General features: G+C 42.3%; 1 non-coding gene across 1 annotated transcript; it reads left to right on the forward strand.

The window, feature by feature from the left end:
• The first annotated feature begins 11,421 nt into the window (after nt 1-11,421).
• Trnat-ugu lies at nt 11,422-11,496 on the forward strand. Its single transcript has one exon. It is a non-coding gene; the product is annotated as a tRNA-Thr (tRNA).
• Nucleotides 11,497-11,789: the final 293 nt, after the last annotated feature.

Consider the following 11,789-nt stretch of genomic DNA (forward strand, 5'->3'; position numbering starts at 1 on the left):
TGCTCACTTGAACATATTTATGTCATGTTGTCGTGTCCTGACATAGGTGGGAGAGGGAGAAAAGGGGTTACAGGTCAGTCTGTGCTCCAAAGCGGTACAGAGCAGAAGGCAGAAAGACAATTCACAGTGAGGGCGTTTGATTGTTTTCTTCTATCTGAGCCAACACTGGTACAGGCATTTACTAGAAATGCAGGTGGTGAGACTTGGTAGGAAACTCGTTGTGGAGACTCTTCGACAAACGGGTTTTGAAATAGTTGTTTATTCCAGACAGGACTAACTAATACACTGGAGGCTAGTTCTAGGGCTAGCAAAAGCATGAATAACACTGTCACAACAGAAGACAGTGCAGAAGTCGCAGGAGTGGATGCTAACCACAGTAGCAAACACTAACAGCATCGTAAGACAACAACTTAGTTGCAAAACAAAACATACTGAATGTGACACTGTTCACTGAGGCACTCCAAGTGAGAGAGCAGACTTACGGGGAACTGGACTGAGGCTGGAGTGAACGGACGTGGATTCGGCGCCCGGATCGTCTGACTGAGAACTCCTCCAAAATGCAGAATCTAGAGGCTTTAAGAAGTCGAGTGGGGGCACTGTTTTTCCCACTTAAAGCCACCCAGCGAATCCCGCAGGTCTCTTGCAGGTGCCTTGCAATCACGGTTTAGTTAGGTCCCCTCTGTGGCTCCTAAGGCTGGTATGTTAATGCGGTTGCAATAACTAAGTCTGTATTTGGTATCAACATTGTTCAGCTGAAAGCTAAACGTAACTTCTCTGCCAAATAAGGCTTGCATCATTATTGTTATGCGTCATTTAGCTCCGCCCCTAGGACTCCTCGGAGTAGGGATTGCTAGATAACAGTTTTTTGGTGTTTTCGCTCTCTTTCTAATCCTAGTGAGCCTACTGACGTTGCTGTTCTCAGGGCTGGTATCAAACTGGCTGCATACGCTGATACGTGCATGTTGATTTCAAAGTTCTACGGTGGCAGCCTACTACAGCGTCTAGACGACATATGAAGTTACATGTTAATTCCCTGAAGAGTAACTAGCGCCCTGGGACCGCGTCTGGGGGCGTCTGCATTTTCGCAAAGCTCTCCACTTACGGTTTACGTCATGTAATAATATCTCTCCTAGTTTCGTCTGCCCTCAGCATCGTCTCTGCTTCCGCGCCTTGGAGCGCCTGTCTTCCTTTCTCACAGCTTCAAGAGAACACTACAGTAGCAAGGAATAATCAATTTATCACAATGTTACTTTCGTGAAAGTTTGTGTTTTGCCGACTTTTGAGGGACAAGGACATTACCAATGGCCTTCAATGTATGATAACACGTAAGAACTTGAATGTACGATGTCATCAAGACAGCAGATGGTGTGACATTAAAAAATTAAAGATTATGGATAGAAGAAATTTAAAAGTTAATGTTGTTAAGTGGCAATACATCTAATAATTAAAAATGGAGAAAATGTAAATAAATCCGTTATGGGGGAACTACCTAAATTGTACTTGGTAAGACTTCCCCCTCCCCTACCCACATCTCTCTGCCAGACAGTGCCTATTACCCTCCAGACTATTAAAATGAAAGACAATTACTCTTGCTCCGATCATGATGCTTAAAAATATGTGAATATGCTTATTTTTAAATTATTTATTAAGAAAACTATGTAAAGATGTAGCTATCCGTATTTAGGCTTGTGCTCAAAAGAATTCGAACATTTTGAATTTTTTGTGATGTATCCAAGTTGTTCATTCTAAAATTACATAAAAGTGTAAAGGGCCATATTTCAAAATGCTTTAAAGGACGTCATAAGAATGCAAAATACTTATATGTCTCTGTGCCATATTCAAAAATATTAATTTTATAACCTATGTAAAGTATGTAACTTCCATTATTTGAAAGTATATTACATGATACTCAGATGTATCGGAACGCTATGATTTTTTGGAGTCATATTCAAATTTATTTATCCAGAAATTTCTCAGTAGTGTAGTTGTGTATGTGCATAGTTCGATTTCTGTAATATAGATTGTGTAAGGAGCAATGGAAACTCAAATTAAGTATGCTCCACATTTAAATTGTATTGTGATGATTCTCAAGTGCCAAAAAGCAGACATGAGCCGTCAACAGGACTGAACTCAGTGACAGCATTTTGCTTGCTCGAAAAAGTCTTGTCTTGCTGTCATCCAATTGGCGTAACATGACAAGCATGCTGCATTGCAAAATACACCTGGGCATTACTGCTGATGAAATTTAATAATTAAAGTGCACTTGTCGACGAGAGTAAAACATTAATTATTATTCTCATGTCTTTTTTCAGATCCCATAATTCATCAGTACTCATAATTTTATGGATATTTCAGACTTTGCACTTACTGCTGAAAGAATAGTCAAATGTTGACTGCAGAACTAGCTAAACGAATTTTCAGTCTTTTGTTAATGCATTAGTTTTTTCTATGTGATAGCATAAAATACTAATACAGTTAAGGGTGCATGTGTTTTCCTTAAATTGTTTTGGGAAAAGATCTTGCTCACACTAGATATATGAAACAAAACTCGGAGGCCTTTTTGTGGGAAAGAAGAGCTGTAGAAATACTGGTCCAGCTATACGAAACTTAAATTAATTTCTCAATTCTTTGTCTGCAATCAATATTAACGAGTTTTAAAGAAGAATTCAGCATATAACGGTCGAGGAGCACATGGCTCAAGTCACTGAATCTTGATATCTCGATTTTATTCCAAATACTTTGAGAGAACAGCGGCCAGGAAAGAGAGTTATACTGAATTTTCTGAATTAACTGAGCTCTCTCTTGTTGAACCACAGTTTCGTGCTCCAAAAGCTATCCACCAACGTAGACTGCGAGAGCTGTTTATTGTTTTATGAGCTTTGCTACCGGAGATGTCAAGACGGTTCTGATTTAGTCAATAAGCAAATTATGTGAGATGTGTAAAAACTGAGTATTGGTAATCTTTTATATAAATGGTCTGTGTTACCATATCGGGATATAAATAACAATTATTTTGAAAATAGTTTTGTCAAATTTAGTCACTGAGTGACCGGAGAATAATTTTCGTTGGATTGGTAACGCATCACGAAGCATTACAATCTCTGGAGATGAGAGAGGAAAGTAGAGCGAGTATCATTGGCAGAGAGATATTCATTGCTTGTTGAGCTTTAGGTGAGACCTGAAAATTACTGAGTGAAAAGTTAGGCGATGTTAAACTGTGGTTCAAAGAAGACAAAAACTGTTATTTGTAGAACATAACTTCCGCAACAGAAATATTCGAGATTACCATAATGCTGGCCGCTATATCGGATTTTTTTGGAGTGTCGTAGTTTAATCAAGTACTATACACTAATAATAAAAACTCGTTGTTCGTATAAATTACTGCGTAAAGTTGTCGATGTCGTCCACTTGTAAGCAAGCCTAGCTTTGAAATGGTGAAAATTCTAACGAAAGCGGATACAGCTTAACAACGACACAGAAGCTATCACATAAGTTTGGTAAGGACATCCTATTTCTCACTAATTTAATGGATGTTTAACTACGTAGTAGTATACAAACAGGTAGTTATTCGATCATTCATAAGATATTTCTCGATCCATTCATTATACAAAGGTCACGTAACAATCCTCGTTCAGAGTTCGGAGCTTGTGTAGTACACTAAGCTAGCTCGGCAGACATTCCTAGTGGAACACGACTGCATCTGTATGATTTCTTTACTGCTCGATTTACAATTTAAACACTTTGTATCATCCTGCCGATAGTAAATCATCACACTGCAAGTTGTTGCTCGCTTTAATTATATACATATGTCTGAGTGAAGTTACAAATGTACCACCATAATAAAATAAAAACAGTGAATAGTAGAGGCAGTATGCATGACAACAGTGGCATATTTAAATTTACAAAATAAGGACAAGTTTTATTAGACCATTGGTTACTACTACTAGCTGATACATATTACACAGAAACGACAAACACAAATCAGATGAGGCATGGTGTTTGATAGGCAAAGCATACATTGGGGTGGAAGCTATAGAAATTATCCCCTGAATTAATCCCTTTTACCAAATGATCTGAATTTACTTACGTGAATCCACTGTGAGGTCCAACTCTGTTCAGTGGAATCACCTATGATCAACTATACCACAAATTACAGTTCGCCGGAGAACAGGGAGCTGTGAATATCCTTTCACAACTCTACGCTTGTACAGCAGTAGTTTATCCACCTCTCATTACTTTCCTGTTACCCAATCATTTCTGCATGGGGAGTATCATACTTTAGTAAAGAGGTTAGTGTGACATGGAGCAAAAGAAATAATGACGCTTTAACTTGGTCTGCCAGAACGACATGCCGAACCGTAACAGCTTTGCCATTCGAAAACCAAACATACCACACCCCGTCTTGACCTCATTCAACCAGGGGTCATAAAAACACTGACTGTTGTATGCCTGCAAACGTTACATGGTTTTCTGGGTGTTAGAATTGGTGCTGGGGCCCCTCAAGGCCTTGACACGCACCTCTGACTAAATACAATGACTGAATGGTTAAAATGTCATTCAGACGTTTAACTAAACCATTCTCACCGAAGATGAGGTCAGAGATGATTTGCTTCCATAACCATAATACAATATCGTTCGTCATCGAGCATTCTCCGCCTGAAAGATATTGTCATCCCTAACCAATAATTCACAGTGAGTCAATCCCCCATAGAGAGAAATATCATGACAAATTCTATCGAAGCATTCAGCAAGTCTAGGCTAGTCAAGTGTGTGTTCAGGTGACATATGATGCCGGCCGGGATGGCCGAGCAGATCTAGGCGCCACAGTCTGGAGCCGCGTGACCACTACTGCCTCTGGCATAGATGTGTGTGATGTCCTTAGGTTAGTTAGTTTTAAGTACTTCTAAGTTCTAGGGGACTGATGACCTCCGAAGTTAAGTCCCATAGTGCTCAGAGCCATTTGAACCAATTGACATATGACATCTGTTAACCTTAGTTCATAGGGAGGTGTCTTTCTGTCCTTTTAATACAATTGTGTAAAAGGCGTTAACATAAAATTTAAAAAAAAAACAGTTAAATGACTTGTGAAATATATGACACTTTACATAAATGACAAAGACGGAGTAAAAACTTGAATCAGTTCCTAAAAGTGGTTTGAATATTTGTGTAATTTTGTATGTGATTTTTTGTTGGTCTTGTATTTTAGATGACAGTGACCTGTCACCACAGTATCACATGAACAAACACTGCACTACACTCAAGAGGTGTGTAACAGGCTGGAGGTGGCAGCTATGGGGGCAGGGGGGTTATCTGGTGTTAAGAGAAGGGTTACCCGTTTACTTAACGTCATGAGGGGTAGCAGCGATGTCTGGGTCAGGACCTGTCTCCTGCATATGGCAGCAACAGGTAGACATCTGGACTGCTGACAGTCAAGAGGTGGGGCACCAGTTGACAAACTGTCGCCCTCGTTGAAGACAGTCCTCCAGCAACAGTTGTCAGTGTTGTGGCGAGTGTCAGGAGACATCAGTCGCTTGCTTTAGCTCTCTCTAGTCTCGCCTTTCTCGTCAGCAGCGGTGTTGCCTTCAGCTCCAGTCTCTCAACACTCATGCATCAAACAGCGGTGGCCCCAGGTGGTGGCGTGACGTCAGGGGCGAGCGTCTGTTACCTGTTGGCTGCAGGCGAGGCTCGCTTGCTGATGTACCACAGTACCTGGAATATCTTTCCCTCTCCATTCACGAGTCAACGTAGTCACGTCAGCTGACTGCCTGCCCTGTTGCCGCAGGGGAGGAAGCAGAGACGGATCACCTGCAGCTTACAGCTGCCGGTGTGGCCATTTGCAGTGATTTCATGTCTGCTAGTCACTCGCCCCATCTGGCGACCATGTGATGACATCACACCGGCAGCTGAACGCGTCATAGCTCGCCCATCAGGCTAGGTCACGCCAACGCAATCAGCCGCGACAGCCGCGTTGATTGAGTGCCTCCTGCCCAGTGCCCATGCCCGGCCGGCGACTGGTCTGCTTCGGTCGCGGTCGCCATTCGCAATGCCGTAGTCCTCTGCACATGCCTTAGCACATAGCTTGGTGCTGTGTTCTTACGATGAATGTTTACAAAAACACATACGTAGAAAATCATGACAAAAAAATGAACAGTATGTAACTGAAACTTCAAAATATTATTAACGCAGGTAATAGAAACGCGCCGTACTGCTTTCTTTTGTTTAAACAATGTTACCGCTAAGGTTCCACAAAAAATTGCAATCCTTTACAGATACTTTTTTTATTTTAACAAATATCGATCATTAATCACAACATGAACTCATCGTTTGCTATTGATGAAGTCATGTTAATGTAGCGTATGTCAGTGTTTTGTTAGTTTGCAAACACCACTCCTGCATACCAATGGGCTAAGCTGACACAGAACGCACATTCACAATTCAAGCACTCTCACGCCAAGAAACACTCGTTCTATTAATATCCTTCCAGTTAACAAGTTTAGCTACCTCTAACTCTTTCTACTTTATAGAAATCTGGATTTTGACGCTTCTCGTGACGTCAACTTATTGGATGACCACGTGATGTTGCTGTCTGGCGCAGATTCTGCGTCGAATACCGCTCACCTAAATCTGCGCCTCCTTACTGGGATGCCAGTATGGCTCAGATTTTGCCACGAATTCAGCTATTCCTCTGAACCTTATGTAAAACTCTCAAAAATCTATGTACGCTACTATCAAAGACATATAGTACATAAAAAGACACGCAATACTAGTTTTAATTATTTGTAATGCATAACGATTGGCAGTTATCTTTCGTTTTATATGGTCCCATTCGCCATTTCCTGCCTGTTCGTTTAAAAACGTACTACCGGGATTCGCACTTCACGTGCTCATGCCACGTAATACAAAATTTCGCCGATGACACGCTTCTGTCGCTGGAGAACCACAATCGAAATACCACAAGGCAAACGTCATTGCACTCTTGGCGATAAACCATAAGCGATAACCACAATCGAAAAAGTACCACAAGCGATTAAGTATCGCACCACAGGCAATTATCCATAACGGTAACCACACTCGAAAGCCGCCAACGGGAACACATCGCTCCTCTGGCAATAATCGTTATATAACCACAACGAAAGAAAAAAAGCCGTACTCGAAAGTCAACACGCCACTGGCGTGGACAATCCATGTCCATATCGCGAAATACCGCCCATCGGTGTCGGTTGCATGATGAAAATCACACCAAGATCCACTACCAGATCCCAAATGAACTTCTGTGGCACCACTACCGCCTCGTAGCTACGAATGGTGGGAAAGACCTTGTATTGGCCTCACTAGTAATGTACGCAATATCAACGGAAGAAACCAAACCATTGAAACATTCCAAGATTACTTGTGAGAAGAATTATATCTCCTAAACTTGTGCATTATTTTTGAACCAAAATGGCCATTTTCACGCGGTTGCAACACATACCTTTGCTGTGGCGTGACAAGCTACTAAGATAGTTAGTATTAAACGAACAAGTTTTATCATAAACTCAAGAGGTTCCCGCCAAGAAATCGGCACATTTCAATTCACGAAATAATTTTCTGTCTGTCAGACATGCGAGGATACCAGTACTTCTCAAATTTGCGGTAAATTATCCAATTGCAAATGCTGTACAGAAAACTAAAACCGCCTAACTCGTTGATGAGATGTCACACGAGAAGATCTTATCCGCTAATTATGATAATAAATCATCCAAAAAGTGTAGCTGGAAGCAAATGAAGCACAATACACTAAATGAGTTCATACATGAATTGGAAACAAATTATTATCAACCCTTAGTTTCTGATATAACTGTACAAGAATTATTCTATGAACAGTTTCACGTAGCTGATGTGATGAACCCCTAAGGGGTGCTACTACGGTTTCTGTATGAGGGGTTAGGTGGGCTGACTTCCACTACGTCATTTTGGTTATCATTTTGCGTACATCACCTATCAATCCCTACTTTATTTCTTTTAGGCCCTGAGTAGCAGACCGGCTGCATGAACAAGTTAAAATTTTGCATTTTCCTGCTGTTGCTATTTCTGTTCACTTGAAAGCTACCACCATGCGTCCCCCGTCTGCTTCTATCATTCCCATGAGGCTCATTATCGAATCTGTCACCTTGATATTGGTTTCTTGTTTTCCTGTTTCTACTTTTGTTTCGCCCGTCATTATATACACCAGATGAACGTTGCGAATTTTGTTCATTATGTCTGCTTCGGTCCCTCACGTTTTGTGCTTCGTTGACAAATTCTAACCCTCGCAGAGCTCTTTTAATGATTCTGTTGTGTCATTACATTTTCCAATGAGCAGTTTCTGGTAACTTAAAGACAGTTTCATGAAGTAGTGCGCATTACCTCCTTATCACTGTACGGTTGATCCACGTAACGGTTGTTGTTGACAAGCGTCTCGAAAAATTGTTAGGAACTGCGGCACCCTGATACTTCGTAATCCTTCCCAAACATAATCTCCTGTTTATCCTTTCTTGAGCGTTCTGTGACCAGTATGTCTATAGGAAAGCTTCTCTGAATTCGCTGTAGCTGCGGCAGTTTGCTGGAAATCTAGTCATGTGCTCTGCTATTGTACCCTCGAGGTATCCACAGACAAATTCCAGTTTGTATACTAGTGGCCATGGTTTGGGTAGTACAGTATTATACCAACCAATCAATGAGTTGGGATGTAATGAACAGTGGTTCTCATTGTAAACATAATAATTCTGAACTGAGAGAAAAATTCATAATTTTACCCCACAGGACTTTCGCTAACTTCTGGCATGCATGCTCGAAGGTTTTATACCCGACAAATCCCTGAATGCCTTTTTACCGTCGCCTCGTGTCGTGAGAGTCACATTCATTCATTCATTCACTTAGTACAGGCCATCTTTGGACCCCGTTATTTCAACTGTCTTGCTTTACGTGTTCTGATTTTTGCCCAGTGCTCCCGCATTCGTTCTCAGTTTTGCTCCTTCCTCTCGTGCGTCCAAGCCTTTCCTGTTTTTAGTTTTGGCTTTCCTTGGAAATTCTGCCACGCCATAAGTATCTTTTTGAGTGGGACACGCTCCAAGATGTCATCATTGGTGATCCCCACTTCCTTAAGATCTTTCTCCACCTCTGTGAACCAGGCCCATTTTGTTTTCTTCTCCTGAAAGTAGGTGATCGTACGATTGGTGAGTCATCCTGGGCTCATTCGGGGTATAAGTGCATATAACATCCTTCTTTTCAGGATGGTATCAGTTATCTTTTCTATGTGGGAATACGGTTCTTGATTGCGAAGTATTCTAGATTCCCCATTTTCTTTACTGGGACCTAAGTTCCTTCTCAAAATCTTCATTTCCTTGGCCTCCAGTTTTTCGATTAGGCCTTTTTTTTCATTACTAGGCATTCAGAAGCGTACAACACCTCTGGACGTATAACACTGCAGTAATGCATTAACTTTGCATTGAACGATACTGATCTTTTGTTGTAGATGTTTTCGGTTAAATGGAATGCCATTTCCATTTTGTTCATGCGTGATATGAAGGCTCCTTTCTCTCATAAGGTTGCCATTATCCATTCTGCGAGATATTTAAACTTTTCAACTCGCTTCATTTTGTCCCTTGGTGGTGACTTTATGTTAGTTATAATTTCGGTTTCCTCAAATTAAATTTGTCGGTCAGTCTTCTGTGCTTGTACTTTACGCTCATTAATCTGTCTCTCAGCTGTTTCCATGCAAACAGATAAAATTGCAAAATGATCTGCAAATGCGTGACAGTCGATTTCAAGACTTTGTTTCTTGTAACCCAGCCGGACACCATTTTTAATTCCTTGGTTTTCCAGTTCCATGCGCCTCTCACGAATCACCTTCTCGAGGCACAGTTGAAGAGCATAGGTGAGAGCCCATCTCCTTGCCTCACTCCAGTCTTTATTTCAAAAGCTTCTCATGTTTCTCCTCTAAATTTCACTTTTGAAGTTGTATTGGTTAGTGTTTGCTGGATTATCACTTTGGTCTTCGTGTCTAGGCCAAGTTCTCCTAGAGTTCTGATCAGGGTTTTACGATCAATCGAGTCGTATGCCTTTTTGAAATCCACAAAGGTCACAACAAAATATTTATTCCTCACCGTAAGGTACGAAATGTTTCCGTACATCTGAGTTGCGCTCCATTGTGTTCCGACTCAGTACTTTGTGCGTTACACATCACTGACTGCGGGCGCTCTGCTTAGCCACGTACCCTTTTAAGCTAGCGTTCCTGTCGCATGTGGGCCTGTGGCGGAGATGTGGCTATGGGTTTAGTAGCCGAATTTTGTGTTTGACGTAAATATGCGGCCGAGGTGAGCGAGCAATTCAAACAACGCGCTGCAAGTCATCTCGGCGGACAATAATATCTTGAGTAAACATTCTCTCTCTCTTTCCGTTTCGCATCAAGAGAGTGATGATGGCCAACCAATAGTAGCAGGAAGAATTTAAACCAATAACCATTCTCTAACGAAACTGTGGAATAGTGCCTTTCTATCTAATGCACCACCAATACTATGCAGTAGAGTTAGTATAGTAGAGTTTAGCCAAAAACGCCCCTCATTCCGCATTAGCGCGGTGATGGTAGTCTATGAGCCGGCTGGAGTGGCCGAGCGGTTCTAGGCGCTACGGTCTGGAGCTGTGCGACCGCTACGGGCGCAGGTTCGAATCCTGTCTCGGGCATGGATGTGTGTGATGTCCTTAGGTTAGTTAGGTTTAAGTAGTTATGAAATGATAATTAAATGGACACCCTAGCTGCAAACAGGCGTTGATGTACTTCATTGGGGACATGTTGAAAATGTGTGCCCCGACAGGGACTCGAACCCGGGATCTGCTGCTTACATGGCAGACGCTCTATCCATCTGAGCCACCGCGGGCACAGAGGATAGTGCGTCTGCAGGGACTTATCCCTTGCACGCTCCCCGTGAGATCCACATTCCCAACATGTCCACACCACTACATTCGTAGTGCGCCTAATAGATGTTTGCCCATCATACTCATTACTCGTGGCAGATTAATCTACCGGGTCCCGTACGAGTTCGGGCTTAGCGTGTGCGTTCGCACAAGAAGGTCAATGGCCGGGAAGCCATATTTTAACTATATATGACGGTAGTATCTGTTCCCGAAAGAACAGTTACCGTGGATGACCATGCAGCTTTGCTAGAAATGAAATGATAATGAAATGGACACCCTAGCTTCCCGGCCATTGACCTTCTTGTGCGAACGCACACGCTATGCCCGAACTCGTACAGGACTTGGTAGATTAATCTGCCACGAGTAATGAGTATGATGGGCAAACATCTATTAGGCGCACTACGAATGTAGTGGTGTGGACATGTTGGGAATGTAGATCTCACGGGGAGCGTGCAAGGGATAAGTCCCTGCAGACGCACTATCCTCTGTGCCCGCGGTGGCTCAGATGGATAGAGCGTCTGCCATGTAAGCAGCAGATCCCGGGTTCGAGTCCCGGTCGGGGCACACATTTTCAACATGTCCCCAATGAAGTACATCAACGCCTGTTTGCAGCTAGGGTGTCCATTTAATTATCATTTCATAACTACTTAAACCTAACTAACCTAAGGACATCACACACATCCATGCCCGAGGCAGGATTCGAACCTGCGCCCGTAGCGGTCGATATAACGTTCTGAAGCATCCACGAAAGTAGGCGAACAACGTATTGTGCCGTTCTGATCATCAAAATAAGCAAACTTTCCTATCAGAGCCCTGAAACTCTGGCAGATTTCAGTGTGAGGAGCATCCGTTCGCTG

This window comes from Schistocerca piceifrons, chromosome X, assembly GCF_021461385.2.
Source record: "Schistocerca piceifrons isolate TAMUIC-IGC-003096 chromosome X, iqSchPice1.1, whole genome shotgun sequence".
NCBI classification, from domain to species: domain Eukaryota; kingdom Metazoa; phylum Arthropoda; class Insecta; order Orthoptera; family Acrididae; genus Schistocerca; species Schistocerca piceifrons.